The sequence below is a fragment of the Mustela nivalis genome, assembly GCF_964662115.1.
Source record: "Mustela nivalis genome assembly, chromosome: 20".
In the NCBI taxonomy this organism is placed as follows: Eukaryota; Metazoa; Chordata; class Mammalia; order Carnivora; family Mustelidae; genus Mustela; species Mustela nivalis.
In genome coordinates, this window is record NC_139039.1 from 36327081 (window position 1) to 36346139 (window position 19059).

The following is a 19059-nucleotide window of genomic DNA, read 5'->3' on the forward strand; positions in this document are numbered from 1 at the left end:
TTGATAGTAAAGATTGCTAGGGATAGGCGATCTCGAGGGGTCATAACCGCCTCTATTCCCCCTTTTTGTTTTTGTATTAGTTCTTTAAGCGTGCGGTTAGCGCGCTCAACAATACCTTGTCCTTGAGGATTATATGGCAAGCCTGTAGTATGCTGGACCTGCATCTGGGCACAGAAGGATTTAAAGCCTTTTGCCGTGTAGGCAGGGCCATTATCAGTTTTTAAGTTCATGGGTTTGCCCCAGGCCGCCCAGGCTTGCAAGCAGTGCGTTTTCACATGAGTAACCTTCTCTCCTGTCAGGGCTGATGCAAACACAACACCTGAGTAAGTATCTACAGACACATGGACCCATTTTTGAGTGCCAAACTCAGAGAAATGGGTTACATCCATCTGCCATAATGTAAGAGGTTTTAAACCTCGAGGGTTGACTCCTATATGTGGTGGGTGGAGATAAGTAACACAGGATTTGCAAGACTTAACGATTGTTCGAGCCTGTTCTCGGGTGATTTTGAATTGGAGTCGTAGTGTGTCTGCTGGCACATGAAACTTTGTATGAAAATCTGTGGCTTGAGCCACGGGGTCTAGTGTCGCCATTACCATGGATACCCTGGTGAGTTTGTCAACCACTTCATTGGCTGTAGAAAACGGGCCCGGTAAGCCTGAGTGGGCTCGTATATGTCCAATGTAAAAGGGCTTATCACGGCCGAATATTAAATTTTGTATTTGAGTAAAGATAGAGGCTACAGTGCTCTGTTCCTTGATGTAAGTGGTCACTTCCAGCTGACGGACAGCATTAACTACATATGCTGCCATCAAGATAGCCCAATTATTCATCGTGCCCGCTAGGACTTCTACTTGTTCTTTGGTATAAGGTATGATTAACTTATCCGGTGGGTACCCAAAAGTGGTGATGGAGAATTTTAGGCCTACTAGAGCAGTATGGGCAACGGCCTCAGGATAATAGTGCAGGGCACGTTGACCTTGTGAGTGTCCATGTATCCACCATACTGGGGCTGATTGCCAAAACACCCCCGTAGGGCTCCCTACAGTAGGGAGAATGCAATAAGTTAGGGGTACCTGAGGGTCGACACGTTGTACCTGTGCACCCTCCAGCGCCTTTTCTACCAGTTCCAGGGCGCGTAAGCCTTCCTGTGTCAGAGTTCTAGGGGAACTCAGATCAGGATCACCTTCTAGGATCTGGAATAATGGTCTCAACTCATCCCTGGTCACCGGGAGATAGCTTCTTACCCAATTGATATCCCCTAGCAGCTTTTGGAAGTCATTTAATGTCTTAAGGGAAGTCTTGGCAATTTTTATCTTCTGAGGCCTCACATGCTGTGCTGTGATACGTGTCCCTAAGAACTCAGCTATCTCAGTCCTTTGTATCTTTTCTGGGGCAATGAGAAGTCCTGCTTTTCTCAAGGCTAGATCTACCGCTATCAACACTTTATCAAGGGTCTCCTTCCGTGGGTGAGCTAAGAGAATATCATCCATGTAATGTATCACACGGACATCAGGGAAATCACACCTAACTGGATCTAATGCATGGCTAACATATAACTGGCACATAGTAGGGCTGTTGGCCATTCCCTGAGGTAAGACTCGCCATTGGAAACGGCAGTCAGGTTTTTCATGATTTATGGAAGGGACCGTGAAGGCGAAACGCTTCTTATCTTCCGGGTGTAATGGAATAGAGAAGAAGCAATCTTTAATGTCCACAGTGTATACCGGCCAATCTTTAGGCAGGGCAGAAAGAGTTGGGAGACCTCTTTGCACTGGCCCCATTACAGCCATTTGTGCATTGATGGCTCGCAAATCATGTAACAGTCTCCACTTACCTGACTTCTTTTTTATTACAAATATTGGTGCATTCCAAGGGGAAGTGGATGTTTCAATATGCCCTAGTTGCAGTTGCTCTTCAATAATTTGATGTGCCGCATGGAGCTTTTCTATTGAAAGGGGCCACTGATTGACCCACACGGGCTTATCTGTTTTCCATGGAATTTTTAGAAAGTCATCAGTGGCCCCTAGGAAAAACCCAATCCCTTTCTATCATTTTTCAAACTAGGACTGACTAGCTCTGATTCTCCCTGCAAGTATTTACCTAGGCCTTTGCCTGGCATATAGCCTTGTTTCATCATCAAATCTTTGCTCTGTTTGGAAAGCGTTCCCTCATTAGTCAGAATTAGATTTAATTGACTCTGGACATCTCTTCCCCAGAGATTGATGGGAAGGTCCAGTACGAACGGCTGAAAAGTCCCTTTGTTCCCTTCCATCCTCCAATGTAGAGTTTTTGCACTAATCTCAGGTGTGTTTTGATAGCCTAGCCCCTGTAATGTTTGAGAGGCCTTTTGCAGCGGCCAATTCCTTGGCCAGAATCGTTGGCTCATGACGCTTCGGTCGGCCCCCGTATCTATTAGACCGGTGAAGGCCTTTCCTTCTATCTCCAAACTACACATGGGGCGACCTGTTAGCTCCAAAGATAAGTAGGCCATATCGACTCCAGAGGATCCAAAGCCCTTATCTCCTCTGACCTTATTTTGGGCGGGGAAACGGTCATGCAAGGATGAGAGAATTACCAGCTGGGCTATTCTGTCCCCAGGGGCAATGGAGACAATGCCAAAAGGTGAGTGACACATAACCCTAATTGTACCCTGATAGTCTGGGTCAATGATCCCGGGGAGGACCAATAAGCCCCTCATGGTGCTGGATGATCGGCCTAAAACCAGCCCAGCCGAGCCTACAGGAAGAGGTCCTGACATGTCAGTAGGAACCGCTTGTATACCCATACGAGGGGTTAAAACCAGTCCGGCGGTGGCGCAGAGGTCCAGCCCCGCGGAGCCTGTCGTGGCTCTTCGGGTGCTCTCGGCGGCTGAAGGATCCCCTCCTGAAACGCCCCATATATTTTCGGGCCCTGAGGGCGTGGGCCCCTCTGCATGTTTTTTGACTCCGGGACATATGGGTTATTTATAGGTTGTCCATTAATGTCTTTTGTGGATCTACACTCATTGGCCCAATGTTTCCCCTTCTTGCATCTTGGGCATGTCCCTGGCTGCTTGGTATTTGGTCCCTTTGCCCTGAAGCCTTCCTTGTTAGGACAGTTTCTCTTTACGTGTCCCGGCTGTCCGCAAATGAAGCAGCCATCACGTCTCCCGTGCTTAGTAGCCGCTATCATAGCTCTGGCCAGTCCTTCATTGGTGAGTGGTCCTCCTATCTCTCTGCAGGCCTTTAGCCACGCATCTAAACCTTTTCCTTTCCATGGTGTGATCGCTCGCTGGCAATCCTTAGTGCATTGCTCATAAACAAGCTGTTGCACTAGAGGCATGGCCTCCTGAGCGTCTCCAAAAATTTTTCCAGCTGCCTCTATCATTCTAGCCACAAAATCTGAAAAAGGCTCATTCGGTCCTTGGATTATCTTAGTCAGGTTTCCTGATACCTCTCCCCGTTTAGGTATCATCCTCCATGCTCTTTTAAATATTTCTACGATCTGCTGATAAACAGGCACCGGGAAGGCCGTCTGGTTTTCAGCCCACTGTCCCTGCCCCAGTAGCATATCAGCAGTCCAGGGTGCTGTGTTTGGTGTACGAGCATTCACTCGCGCCTGATTATGCGCGGCTTCTGTAACCACTGCTCTATAGTCTAGATACTGTCCTGTGTTTAGGCACGCTCGAGCTATCTCCCACCAATCATTTGGTGTCAGGGCTGCGGTGGTGATCCTATCCAGTAAAATTAACGTATACTGTGCATTGGGCCCCCAAGTACGGGCGGCCTCTACTAAGTCCTTCAACTGTTTGTAGGGTATGGGCTCATGATATCTTTGCTGGTTTTGGTTTTCAAAGACAGGGAACGCAACAGCGTCCAGCGGGGTGAACTCAGCAAGGCATCTGAGCGTTTTTCGAGAGAGCCTATGGGCCCCTCCGTTCTGCTTGCCTGGATAAGGCGGAGGCGGAGCTCTTGCCGGAGGCGGCAGTCCATATCGCTCCTCCTCATATCTAGCCGCCTCTTCCTCTAACTCCTCCTCCTCGTCCTCCGTTAGTGAGTCATCTCCCGAGTCCCTCTCTTGCTTTACACTGAGAGCGGCAAATTCCTCATAGAACTCATCTACACTCGGGTAGATGGGTGCACTGGGAGCGGTTGCCTGATGTTTTTTGTGCTTACTTTTATCATCTGTTTCCTTTTGTTTTTCACTTCTTCTTTTATATCCCTTTTCTGACTTCTTCATTTGTTTTTTGTTTCCCCCTTCCTTTATACTACTTGATTCCGAAAGGCTGTCCTGATGTTCCGCTAAAGCACGCCTGCCCTTTTTCAGATGCTCTACGTGTTTTCCGTCCCGTAAGCACGCATGTGCCTGTATGGGGCTCACGAAGTCTGGATATTTGCACTCACGTATCCAAAAGCAAAAAGGCAAGGCTACAACTGCAAGGACAATTATAGCTATAGCAGCTACCCAAGGCTCAAGTGTCCAAAATAACATACCGGGGAATACTTACCGGCGCCGACCACTTCGCATGTAGAGTTCTGAATCCTTTCTAGGCTCCCCGCGGTGTCCGCCGAACTATCCCGGGTTTCGGCACCAGCTGTGGTCCGCCAACGCTCGCCCGCGAGGAAGGAAGACCACCGACACAGGATTCTTCTCTATCACGCTTTATTGAAGTGCACTTGGTTGAGGTTTGTAGGGTGATGGAAGCAGGAAGCGCCTGGGTAGAGCCAGGGCTGCACATATATACAGGCTAGCTGGGGCGTGTCTCATTCTGGGGTACGTGGCTCACTATGATAGGTCAGCCTTGTTGCTGGGCAGAATAAGCTTAAGGCCACGCGTCCAACCACTTGTTTACGAGGCTCTCCGGCGCCATCTTGTAATGGCGGCAACGGGTTGCCACATTCCCCCACTCGCCCACCCATCTCCTCTCTGGGAACCATCAGTTTGTTCTCTACAGTTAGAGTCTGTTTCTTGGTTTGTATCTCTCTTTCTTTTTTCTATTTGCTTGCTTCTTTCTTAAATTCAACATACAGACGAAATCATATGTTATTTGTCTTTTTTTTACTTACTTTAGTTAACATTCTACTCTAGCTCCATCCATATCATTGCAAATGGCAAGGTTTCATTCTTTTTATGGCCGAGTCATATTCGATTGTGTGTAATATCTTCTTTATCCATACATCAGGCGATGGGGACTTGGTCTGCTTTCATAATTTGCTACAAACATTGGGGTGCATGTATCCCTTTGAATTAGTGTGTAGGTTTTTTTTGGCCAATACCCAGTCGTGTGGTTCCTGGATCATATGGTAGTTCTCTTCTTAATGTTTTGAGGTCAGTATGGTCAATCTTCTATACCATCATTTTTTTAATTATTGTTTTATGATCTAAATTTCCATCCTGTTTGTAATTTTCTGTATCCTTTTAAATTATGTATTTTCAACATAGTTGGGGTTTGTTTCTAAAATTCTTTTAATCTTTGTCTTTTAATTAGAATAGAGAGATTGGGTTTATTTTGAGTGATATATTTCAATTTCTAATGTCATTCTATTATTTTTCTATTTACCAAATCTTTCTATATTTTCATTCTTCTCTTTTTTTCTTCTTTGGGAGTAATAAAATATTTTTAATCCATTTAATCTTCTTCAGTAATTGTAATGACTCAGTCATGTCCCTTGGTTAAAATTTAATATTGAAGTCCTAACCCCCAACATGACTGTTTGGAGATAAAGACTTTAAGGAGGTAGTTAAGGTAAGTTGAGGGCATAAAGGGGGACTTACTTTGATAGGATCAGTGTCCTCATAAGAAGAGAAAGAGACACCAGAACACAGCTTATTGCAAAACAGGTAGACGGTTCTCATCAGACACCAGCCCTGCCCAGCCTTGGTGTTGAGCTTCCAGCCTCTAGAACTGTGAGAAAACAAATTTCTGTTGTTTGAGGCTCCCAGGCTGCAGTATTATCTTGTCACGTCAGCTTGAACAGATGGAGGGAGTAAAGAGCTGTTCGTTTGTCATTTCAGTAGTTACCCTGCAGATTACATCATTCAGCCTTGCCTTACATAATAGAAATGTGACCTTTTGCCAATCCTGGACAAATAAAGATGCCTTAAGTGTTTGTTATATATTTAAATTTTATGTTTATTTAGAATTCATCATTACTATTATTTTCATTTTTTGTGTTACACCATCAATATTTATTTAGGTTCATCCACGTAGTTCCTTTTATCATTGCTCATGCAGTGCTCTGTATTCATTCTGAAACTTCAGTGCTTCCTTTTGCATTCATCTTGTTTCCACTGGAAACTGGTGGACAGTGTTTCATTTAAGAGGTGTCTGGTGCTGCTGTGTGATTGTTCTTTGTTTTAAAATTTTTTCCCCTTATTTTGTCAAATAGTTTTGCTTGACACCTTTTTTTGGTAGGCAAGTATTTACTTCCAGAAATTGAATATGTCATTTCATTGAAATCTGGTTTCTATAATTTCTGTTAAGAAATCAGCTATAAACCTCATTGGTGGTTTTTTTTTTTTTTTTTGAGGCAATATGCTGCTTTCCCTCTGAATTCTTTAGATTATTTTCTTTTTCTTCAGATTTCAGCAGTTTTGCTATAATATTTCTTGGTGAGAATTTCTTTTTTAAAGAACGCCTTTGTCCTGTTTCTCTCTTCTGCTTAGGATTCCAGTAAATACATAGATGTTACAGGATTTTATCAAGTCCAGTAGAACTCAACATTTTCTTTATTTCCCATCTTTTTTCCCCCTCATGTTGAAGGATCTGGATATTGACTACTGACCATTATTAATTCTCTGTGTTTAATCTACCATTTAACACAATAAGTGAATTATTAATTTCAGTTCTTAATCAATTCTATAATTCCCACTATCTTTAGTTCTCTGGAATTTATAAAATTCCAGATGACCAGAATTCATGATTTCATTTATTTTTCTGATGATATTAATCACCACTATTTTAAGTAGAAGTAAATGTCCTTAACTCCAGACCCTGAGTCTGTTTCTGATAGGTCATTTTTCCCTGGTACTGCATCTTGGCATGCCTGGTGATTTTAGGTTAATTGTTGAATATTGTGTGTGAAAAATTGGGAGACTGTGGATACTAACTTGATTTTCTTCAGCTTTTGTTAAGCAGTTATAGGGAAACCATCTTTATCTAATAATTGGATGAACTGAAGTATGATTTCAGTGTTCAATGCTTGTCCTCCCACTGTCTTTCCGGGGCTCCACTAGACCACACGAGCAGCTCTTGTCAATTGCAGTTGTAACTCCGGGTGACAAAATCCTAAGGTCATCCGACTTGATGGATTACTTTTTTTCCTCTTAACAACTTGATTGAGGTATTATCTGCATGCAGTAAACCACAACCATTTTAAGTGTACAGTTCAGTGATGGTGCCTTTCAGCGCGTGTTCTCCATCCCAGCCGCTAGATCCCAGCAGCCACGAAGCGTTCTGTGTGCACCTGCCTGCCTTTCTTTGCTTTCTTCTTTTTTTCTTCTCTTCTCTTCTTCTTCTTCTCCCTTCCCCTGCCCGCGTTTCTTCTCCTCTCCTCTCTTCTCCTTTCCTTTCAATTTTTCTTTCTTTTCTTTTTTCTTTTTCTTTCCTTTGTTTTCTTTCTTTCTTTCTTTCAACATTTCATATCATGGAGTCATAGAATATGCGGTTTTATTGTCTCGTTTCCTTCAGTTACTAGTTCACATTCACTACAGGGTCAGCGGTTCATCCATGCTCTAGGATGTCTTCTTTTTTTTTTTTTTTTCCTTTATTACTGCCGTGTAGTCATCAATGGTCGCATGGACCACGTTGTGTTCATTAGCTCATTAGCTGATGGCACTTTGTTCCCTCTTTGGGCTATTCTGTTTAATGCTGTGGTGAACATTTGTGCCTATGTCTTTGTGTGAACACAGATTTTAATTTCTTGGGTAGATACCTAGGAGTAGAATTTCAGGATTGTAATTTTTCTAAAGTATTTTTAAAAGTGCCAAACTGTTTTCACAGTGGCTGGGCCATATGTATGTTCTCACTAGTTTTCAGTCTTTCTTGTATCATTTGACTTCTGGGACATCCCTGTCTTAATTTGTGACAATTTTGACCCTATCTCTTCATCACCTTTGATGGGTCCTACTCAGGTTCTTAACCTCTAAAATCGGAGTGCCACGCGCTTAGGTTTTAAAGCCTAGGACTGGATGAAATAACTGATTGTTAACAAAAGACAGAAATGAAAATATGTCTAAAAACAATATTTACCTACATGATTTCTAAATTTATATTCTTAGGTCGGACCTTCCTCCCAAATGAACATCCACATCTGACTTCAGCTGGACATCTTTCCTTGGATTTACAACAGGTACGTATAAATTAGCATGTCTACACCTGCATTCCTGTTACCTGCTTACCCTATGCCATCAAATTTCTGCCCACCTTACATATTCTTCTCTTATCCGATAAATACAAACTCCATCATTGCATTTGATCAGGCTCAATACTTTCCTTCCTAGTGCACATAGTCCGTAACTCACCGCTCGTTGTGCTGGTGCTACCCCACCCCCAAACACATTCAGAATCTGTCTTTACATCCTTCAGTCTACTCCAAGGAAAAATTATAAATAACCAGGATTATAACAGCAACATAACAAGGTTCCATGTTTCTCTTCTTGCCCACATAGTCTGTTTTGCCCACAAAAATCAAGGGGACCATTTTAAAATATAAATTAGATGTGTTTCAGAAACCTCCAAAAAAAATCCCATCTCATTCAAAATAAAATCAATGTATTGTACCAAGGTCATCAAAAATGAGTGTTATCTATTAATAAAACTGTAATTATAGATAATAGGCATAATTGTAGAATATTAATGGTTATAATAGGATTATAATTATAATTATTATCATTATTATGGTTATAAATGTATAATGTGTCTTGCTATTTACCCCTGTGGTTCTTCTGCTACAATGTTTCCTTGCCCCATTTTGGGTACACTGGTCTCCTTACCCTTAATTTACATTCCCAATAATATCCCCATTTCTCCCTAAAATGTTCCTCCTCCCGTTTCCCCAGATACCAGCATGGCTCACCATCTGTTCTTGGAGGTTCTTGCTCAAATGTCCCCTTATAGGAGAAGCCTTCCTTCCCTGAGCGTCCTTTATGAAGTGGCAATTACATCCATCCCTCAGCACCTGCAGTATTTACTTTTTCTGACTCATTTTTCTCCATTTCACTAATTGGCTCACGGCGTATTGCGTATTTGTTTATTGTCGGTCTCCTTTGATTTTAATGTAAGATCTGTGAGAGCAGGGGGAGGTGTCAGATTTATTCATTGCTACATCCTTGCTGCTTGAGTGCTTCCTGGCATAGCAGCTTCCTAATATGATTTTGTTGAATGAAAGAATCAGCAATAAGTTCTATCAGAGCAAAGATAAAGATAGAGGACGCCAGTCAAAACTATTTTTTTCTTGCCCAGTATCTATTTTGCTGCCTTTTCATAGCAGCAGACTAGTTTTTCTTTTGCTGCAAATCCTTCCCCCATCATAAAAACGCAGATGGCACAGCCAAGAAAGTTGACTGACTCTCCCTTGTAGAGGATTGCTGTCTGCTCCAAATCAGGCCAAGATCAGGTGTTCTGGAATTTCAATTTTGAGTGGGATGACCAGGTCTGAAAACTGGGGGAGCTTATTCACCCTGACGGTGGTTTCCAGTAGGTACCCCAAGAGCTCTTTGACTTTGTTTGACATTTGCTGAATCCTAGAGTTTTTCAGCCTTCCTTTGGTTCTCTTAGTTAGACCTATCCTACCAGTTAGTATGCTTTTTTACTTTTGGCCAGAGTTTGTTTCTACTGTTTTCAGTTCAAGTATCCCAAAGGATACTGGCAGATTGAAAGGGCACTGCTCTGAGCTCTCTCAGCTCATTTCCAGTGATTCAGGAAGGTCTTTGGAGGACTGGATAAGTGGGTGGATCATTTGAATTTCATGACTTACCCATTTACTGATTCTTTCAACAAATACTTAGTGAAAATATATCATGTGCTCAAACGATGCTCCGCTTTGTGTATGCAAGGATGGTCCTTTTCCTTAAAAAAATCTCAGCATCTGTTGGAGTATTACCATGTTCTCATCAAGGTCTGTGTGGGGCATAGTGGAGGTACTATACAAGACAAGAGTGGGTAAGTTTACCTGGACCCTGATCGGGTCAGGAACAGCCCATAGGGTTTTCTAAGCCTTGTTGAGCCTAGGAAGGGTGAGTAGGCATTTGCAGGTAGACAAATAGGAAAGGGCTTTGTGTTCAATGTGGCCATAAAGGCTTTTGAGAAAGGAGAAATTCCAGGCAGCATGCAGGCAGTGTGATAAATCTTTTGATCTTGGTTTATGTACATTTATAACTAAAAAGCATCACTAAGAGTGATACCTCTTCACTAGCTTTTTCCCTGCAGAAGACGGGATGGTACTTGAAGCTATCTGGAAAATGACTTTGAAATAACCCCTTTTCTCACACCTGGGGTCCCGCTGCCTGATATAAAATGTGGGCAAAAACCTGCAAAGGCATAAGGAGAATTTAACTCTCATTAGTTTAATATTTGGACTATTCTAAGAAAAAAAGTTCTATTGTGTGAAATTCTCTCTCAACAGTGTTATTTGTGAGGGTGTTGGAAATGCAGGTACTCTAAGTATCTTGGAGTACAAAGACCCAAAGCTCTGAGCATCAGGGGCTACTCACCCTCCCTTAGTTGGGTTCAGAAAAAGCAACTGCATCTGCAGTGACATGGTCAAAATAGAGGCCTAATATTATTGAACTTACTTTATTATATAAGTTCATATGATGAGACACAGGATTAACATTTAGAAACTATGTGGAAGGGGTTAGGGAAGGAAGGTAGCTCCTGGTAAGAATGATAGTGCATCTAAGTCTGGGAGACTGGAAAAAATACCATTAAAAAAATTTATTTTTAACATTCCACCATAAATTGTGGTTTTAAGGATCACACAAAACTATGTAAAGAGGAATGCCCAGAAATACATGGCACGAGCTTTGTAGTTTTTTCTTCATCAGGCATTTGGAGGAACTATATAGTCCAGGATCTGGATGGCATAATTTTTAGTGGATCCCCTTGTCCCTTTTGGTGTCCATGTGTAAAGCCATTCTAGAAAAACAAGGAAAGAACCCCCTCCCCCATGGTGAAAATAAGGCTTGGCTGTTTCTGTTTTCTGGCTTAGGAGGGACAGGTCAGTTCAGTCCACACATTTTCCTATGTTAAATATCTATGATAGCCCCAACAAAATAAAAAAAAATAAAGAGGAGGAATTTTATCTGATCAAATGAGAAGATAAAAAATCTATTTACAAACACCTGTATGTACATATTTGCAATTCCCATTGGATTCTACAGCAAACATTCACAATAGCAGAGCCTTTCCAACCCCCATCACAGTAAATTTGTAATTTCTGTGTGTGTGTGTGTGTGTGTGTGTGAGAGAGAGAGAGAGAGAGAGAGAGAGAACATTTAAGTTATACTCTCAGCAAGTTTTAATTACATGACAGAGTGTTACTCACTGAGAGTAACACTCTCAGTGTTACTCAGTAACACATGTTTCACATTAGACCTTCAGACTTTATTCCACTTGCAGCTGAAATTGTGTCTCCTTTTACTGAGTCCTCCCAGTTGCCACCAGCTCTGGCAACCACTTTTTTTTTTTTTTTGAAAAATGCATTTTTTAAAAATTTTTAAATTTTTTTTAATAAACATATAATGTGTTATTAGCCCCAGGGGCACAGGTTTGTGAATCGCCAGGTTTACACACTTCACAGCACTCACCAAAGCACATACCCTCCCCAATGTCCATAACCCCACCCCCCTTCTCCCATCCCCCCTTTCCCCCCCACAACCCTCAGTTTGTTTTGTGAGATTAAGAGTCACTTATGGTTTGTCTCCCTCCCAATCCCATCTTGTTTCATTGATTCTTCTCCTACCCACTTAAGCCCCCATGTTGCATCTCCACTTCTTCATATCAGGGAGATCATTTGATAGTTGTCTTTCTCCGCTTGACTTATTTCGCTAAGCATGATACCCTCTAGTTCCATCCACGTCGCTGCAAATGACAAGATTTCATTTCTTTTGATGGCTGCATAGTATTCCATTGTGTATATGTACCACATCTTCTTTATCTATTCATCTTCTGGCAACCACTTTTTTACTCTGTTTTTGTGAGTTTGGCTTTTGTTTTTGGTTTTGTTTAAGATTCTACTTGTAAGTGACACCACGCAATGTTTGTCTTTCTTTGTGTGTATCATTTCACTCAGCATCGTGTCCTCAAGGTCTTTATTGGAAGGCTCTGGAACATGCTGTGCACCTGCTACATGCCAGGCCTTATTCTAGATCCCAGAGATGCAGGAGTGAAAGACTGTCACTACCTCAGCACAGTCCTTTCCTGGATGGCTGCATTTTAGTGCCAGAGAGAGTTAGGAAACAATGGAGGAGAAGCATCCTAAAAATCTACCAAATCTCAACATCTGTTTAGTGTAAGTTAGAGATCAGAGACAAATATACTATAGTGTAAGTTAGAGATCAGAGACAAATATACTATTTAATATGCACTACTTATTTTGAGGTTGTTTTTGCACTTAAACAGCTGAATTAGATGCTTGTTTACATGGAAACATGACCTATGAATTTGAAAATCTCCTGGGTGTATGTGGAAAATAGCTCAAAATAAACCGGGTCTGTCAACTACTCGGTGGGAGGAAACACGTCTCTTCTCATCGTAAGATTTGTGTTTGTTCTGTGACTGAAGGTAGCCAAGGACTTTGGGCCTCTCTGAAAGGTTGATACTCCTATAGTTGGTTTTATGATCCTACAATAATTTTTACCCTTCTGTTATAGTTAATGTATTGTCTGGTTCTCATTTCACTCAAAAATTGTAATTTCTGGATGGAGTGTTTCATCTTGGCCAATCAACAAGTACAAATCACATCACAAGGAAATTATTGGCTAAAATGTCCTGCCACAGAATTTGGCGTAGGGCTCTTGGCATCTGATCTGTGCCCTTGTTTTAATTGCACAGCAGTTCTGGGGAGTGTCTCTTGGAGAGGGCAGTGGGTGGGCAGGTGCGTATAGTGGCAATGAGGAACAGAGTGGAAGAGAGGGTTTTGGAGTGAGGTAAGACAGGATGCTATGTTCTGAGTGGATGACTGACAGCCCCCGGGGCATCAGAGGCATACGTGTAAGCAAGAGCACGTGGAGGAGAATTCATGAAGAATTTGGAGGAGCAGCAAACTTCAGTTGCCCCTGCTACAAAGCTAAATGGCGTTTTCCTATAAATTCTCATTTTGAGCAATGAAATGGCATCCATAAAAGCTCACATTAGTACAAACATACTATCACATAGTGTTAAGTTTTAACAGTTAGATTGTGATAGTGCTATTTTCCCTCTGAATCCTCAAAATTCTGGTTCACTATAATGAAGCAATATCCTTTTTTGTGTCTCCAGAACATACTGACAATGCCTCATGCATGAATTCTTTTGACCTCTTTAGAGCAAGATGTCGTTTCAACTGGTATTGCCAAGGGACTTTGGTTAATAAAAAAATTATTGGGTGTTAGGAGAGGATGTAAAGAGTGAACAAGACAGAAGAAGCTCCAGTGGGCATCTGCTGCATCTGTCAGGGTCCCTAGGGGCCGAGTGGTAGCAACAATGACAAACACCGGGCCACTTTCAAAGAGTTCCAAACTGCATGGCACCATCCTCCAGAGGGTTTTAACTACCTAGACATCTGTCGGGTTACAAATACAGCTATCAGATGGCTCCTAAATTATGTTGAGGACAGCTTTATGATTCAGCAAGTGAGACTCTAACCTGGGTTGAAGTCACTCTGACTTGAGAAGAATAGGGAGGGTTTGTTCAAAGTATTGGATGTCCTAAGGGACCTAGATGAGGTTTGACCTGGTTCAGCGGGGTAAGTGGGAGTAGTTGTTAGAACAAAGGTGTATTTCAAGCAAATAAATTTGCAGAAAAAAACATTTCTTTGTTTCTAAGGAGAAATTTATATCTGTAGAAAATCTCGATCAGTGACAGCAACTGCAGACTTTTTCTCATGAGAGAGGATTGTGACTGTTCAAGAAGACAGTTTGGGGGCACCTGGGTGGCTTGTCAATTAAGTGTCTGCCTTTGTTTGGCTCAGGTCGTGATCTCAGGGTCATGAGGTCAAGTCCCACATTGGGCTCCATACTCAGTGGGGAGTCTGCTTGGGATTCTCACCCCCCCCCCCACCCCGCTCCTTCCCCTGTGCTTGCTTGCTTTCCCTCAAATAAATAAATCTTTAAAACACCAGTTTTTCAAGAAAATAGTAAGTGTGAAGAAAGGAATTGTCAAACAGTTTAAAAGTGAGCTGCTTGGGCGCCTGGGTGGCTCAGTGGGTTAAGCCGCTGCCTTTGGCTCGGGTCATGATCTCAGGGTCCTGGGATCGAGCCCCGTATCAGGCTCTCTGCTCAGCAGGGAGCCTGCTTCCTCCTCTCTCTCTCTCTCTGCCTGCCTCTCTGCCTGCTTGTGATCTCTCTCTGTCAAATAAATTAAATCTTTAAAAAAAAAAAAAGTGAGCTGCTTATCTCCTACAGAATACATTATTTCTGTGCTGTATTCATATATGGGTTCTCCCATCTTTACTTCGGAAAAGGAATACGAGACCTTACCAGGGACAGAGATGTTAAAATGTGGAATAAGGGAGGACGGGGAGTCATTTAGATGGCAGTGGTTGTGTGGCTGTTCCCAGACCCGTTTGCTTTCTAGTCTTTGTCATTCTACACATCTCAGTGTCCCTTCTCGGTGGGCAACCTAGAGCAGAGTTCTAGCCGGTGAAGGGGGTCCAGGGGATGGGAATGTTCCTTCCAGCTGAATTGCCAGACCTTGAGGAGCCCTCCCTGGCTACCCACCAACCAAAACACCCCCACATGTCTTCTCCAAGACCTAAAGAGAAGAAAATACTCTTTTTCCTGCATTGTTTATTTCGTATGTGCTATCTTGAAATGTGTGATGCTTTTTCTTTCCTGCTCTTTTAATAATTTTTTCTACCAAACCTCTAAAATCCATAGGTATTTCAATTCCATTGTTTTGAGTAAACAGTAGGAGTCACAGAGAATATGTTCTGCTTGGAGGTTGATAAGGAGACTGTGCTGGGAAAGGCACCTCCTACCCTAGTATGCCCTAACGGGGGGTTATTTCTGATTGACTAAAAATACCTTAGGATCTGGATGAGCTGACCTAAAGGCACAATGACGATGGTCTATATTTGGACTTTAGATTCTTAAGAAATTGAGAGTCCTTTGTTAGCTTACTTAAAAAATTAGCAAGCGTGCACGTTGCATGGAATAGACTGTGTTAGGCATTATGGGGAAGGCAAAATGAATCATGAAAAAAGGACTTCCTTTAAAGTTATCTAATAGTAACACATTTTCAAGAGAAGATTCAAGATGGTAAGTGCCATGATGAACCAAACTTCTCGGAAGAAGACATTTGCACTGACCCATTATAGATTCCTGTCCTATAGCCTTATTTTCAGGGATTTAGATTTACTTTTTAAAATAGAAATCTTCTGGGGCACCTGGGTGGATCAGTGGGTTAAGCCTCAGCCTTCGGCTCAGGTCATGATCCCGGGTCCTGGGATTGAGCCCCACATCAGGCTCTCTGCTCAGTGGGGAGCCTGCTTCCTCACCTCTCTCTGCCTGCTTCTCTGCCTACTTGTGATCTCTGTCTGTCAAATAAATAAATAAAATCTTTAAAATGGAAATCTTCCTAAGCGAGTATTCTTGGTAGACTGCTGGAAGAACTCTGCCTGACATGCCTGGCGGGTCTCACTCTTCCCAAGGAAGTTGGTCTGTGCTTCTCAGGGGTTTCTTTTTCTTTGGGACTTTGCTCTCCTGCTGTGGTCAGATTCTGCTGGATGGTGTCTGGAGGAACACCTTACTGGCATCAGTTTCACTTTTCATGTCATCTCCAGGAGACCCAGCATCAGTCTTAAACACCATTGTGCACTGGGACATTGCTGGACAGAAGGCATCCCATAAAGGAAGCATCTTAAGGCAAGGGCGGCTTTAGACCTTGCCCCTACTTGGCCTTGTTGAGATTGGGAAGATGTATGCAGAGATTGGTGTCATGCATTATTACAGAAATGAAATCATCTTCTGTAAGAATTTTACCACACATTAACTACTGACTGATTTGGGTCCCTCACTGAGGAACCACAGGGAATATTCTGTGCCAGCAACATTTTGTCAGTGGTGGTAAAGAGAAGTAAGAAAGCCAGTAGGAGGATGTTGACAAGTGAAACATTTTGTTTGGAGTATCTTCATCTATTACTGGATTGATGGTGCCTCAGGAACGAGAACTTTCCCTGTTATTAAACACTATGCACAACTTTTGCTGAAATCCTATTGGGAGGCAAAGTGTTTGTATATTGCCCAAAAGGAGGAATTTATTCTAGAAGTAGTAGAGAAACAGGAAAACCTCTGCAAAATAGGTCGTCTGTATTTCACTGGAGGAGTTACTACTATATATGCTTTATTCCTATCATGTTTATTTTAGGATTAAATTTTCTTTGAATACTTTGGCCATATATTTAGCATCAATTTGTTTTACCTATTTTTTCCATTCTTCATCTGCTGCTCAGTTTTGTTTTGTTTTTGAGAAGTGTAGTTACCAGCAGTATCATAATAGAAACTAGGGGTGCCTGGGTGGCTTTGTAGGATAAGTGTCTGACTCTTGATTTTGACTGAGGTCTTTATCCTCAGGGTTTTAAGATACAGCCCCACATGAGGCTCTGTGTGGAGTCTAAGATTCTCTCTCTCCCTCTGTCCCTACTCCCTTATTTCTCCAACCCCAGCTTGCACTCTTGTGCTCTCTCTCTCAAAAAAAGAAAGAAAGAAAGAAAGAAATTAAAAGTGGATTACTATGATAATTTATGCAACATCAATGCTCTATTATGTGTATTTCAAGTAAATTTGACAAACATTATGTACATGAGGTAATCACCCTTTTCAAAAGTATGCCCTTTTGCATCTTTTGTTATCAGTTAATGAGCTCATAAAATTCATATTTGTTATTTAAATTTATCATATTAGCTGTCAACATATTGCTTAATGAAGCAAGTGGTTTTTGTTCAGAGAAAATGAAGGTCTGCTCTTGAATTAGCTGTTATTTAAAAATTTGCTGATAAAAGCAAGTTAGTGATTTTTCAATGGGCTGATCTGCATGTTACTAACTTTGGAAAGAACAGTAAACTATGTGTACATATTTACAAATGTCACTACGATTCAGTATCATCTAATTCAAATACCATGTAAAAGTCAACTGAAGGAAGTTTTTTAGATGGATAACATAACTGAAATTCAAACCCCTTAAGAAAATTTAAGGACATTAGTAATGTGACATTCTAAAAATCTTGTTTTTAAGCCTTGAAAATTCTCAGGCATGGGACAACTTTGGGTTTTGATAAATAAGATTAATTTAATCTCCCTTTACTTGAGCTTGCATGTGTATTTCAGTACGTAAACTGAACTGAAACTCAGTCTGGGACATAATCTGTTTTGTAGCTGGTGGCTGTTAGCATTATAACTAAGAATGGTACTTTTAATTTGATCTGATGCTCTGTGATTTTTTTTTTTTTGTCCTTGGCAAATGTAAAAGTTTATTCTATTTTATTTATTTATTTTTAAAGAGTTTATTTATTTATTTATTTGTCAGAGAGAGAGAGAGAGCTCAAACAGGCAGAGTGTCAGGCAAAGGCAGAGAAGCAGGCTCCCCACCTAGCGGGGACTCCAATGTGGGACTCGATCCCGGGACCCTGGGATCATGACCTGAGCCAAAGGCAGTGGCTTAACCAACTGAGCCACACAGGTGTCCCTAAAATTATATTTTAATTAAAATGATTTTGTTTTTTATTCTTGATTCTGACTGATATGATGTTGGAGTGCTAACTGACATGAATAAGAAAAAAAGCACTAATAGGTAAGGATACCTGCCCTTCTGAGTTTAATGGTATTCTTACAATGAGAGATTAATGAACTGCTCCATAGGATTAAACCCATAAAGGTCAACTTCATCTTGGAAGTTGATCTGTCAGCAAAAGATACCAGATATCCCATTGTAGAAACTGAAACTCAATGAAGAAAACCAGCACAGAAAAGAGAACACTCAGGGTTCTTGGTTCCTGCCAGAAACCCAGTTTTGGAATCCAAGAAAGAAAACTGATGGCCACCGGAATCTGAAGCTGTCCCACCCTGAGGGACATGCCGTTCCACTGCCTCTGGTCCTTTAAGTGGCCCCAGCTGGGTCAGACACAAAGAACTGTGAAATTGCCTTGTTCTATACTGAGGTTTGGGAACAGGGACAGGGCAGAGGGCACAGCCCTTGACATGGGTATGAGTATTATCAGACAGAAAGAGGAAGAGCCTCTTAACTTCTCTTATTAGGTCAGGATTACCCAGATAATCTCCCTATCTTAGGATCAGTTGATTTGGGACCTGTTTGTATACACAAGAGCCCAGGAATCTCAGGGCCCACATCTTAAGATTCTTCCCCCTCTCAGTGGTTTTCCTTCTGAAATTCATTCTGATTCTAAATTCTGTGAGTTAAGTGGCTCAGTCCCACAACACTACCATGACCTGAGCTGAAATCGAGAATTTGCCGCTCAGCTTTCCTCCAAGCGCCAGGGAGATGGGGGCGGTTGGGTGCTTTTCTCTGAGGGCGCACTGAGGAGCAGACCCTGAGCTCTTGGCTCCTCCAGGCCAGATTGGGAGGCTGCCATCTTCCTTCCCGTCCTCTGGAACTCAACGGAAAGTTCTCAGGGAACAAAAGCTTCCGAAAGCAAACCCAAGTGGATTAGTTAGCCTGGCCCCTGGTAAGGGCAGTGCAATTCCGCCTGGGGAAAAGACACTTGAGAATCACTACAACAGGCCCCTCCCCCAGAACATCAACAAGAAACCCAGCCAAGACCACCTTCACTCATCAAGGAGAGCATCGGAATTCCAGAGGAGGAGAAAGCAAATCTTATCTGGACAAAATGATAAGGCAGAAAAACTCACCACAAAAAAAAG

At 42.1% G+C, this 19059-nt stretch overlaps 1 pseudogene across 1 annotated transcript in view; it reads left to right on the forward strand.

Moving 5' to 3' along the window:
• Positions 1–8334, forward strand: part of LOC309855394 (tubulin beta-5 chain-like) — a 40168-nt pseudogene extending 31834 nt beyond the window's left edge. The window contains exon 3 of the transcript XR_014316617.1: positions 8263–8334. The product of XR_014316617.1 is annotated as a tubulin beta-5 chain-like (transcript). The remainder of the gene's footprint in view (positions 1–8262) is intronic.
• Positions 8335–19059: the final 10725 nt, after the last annotated feature.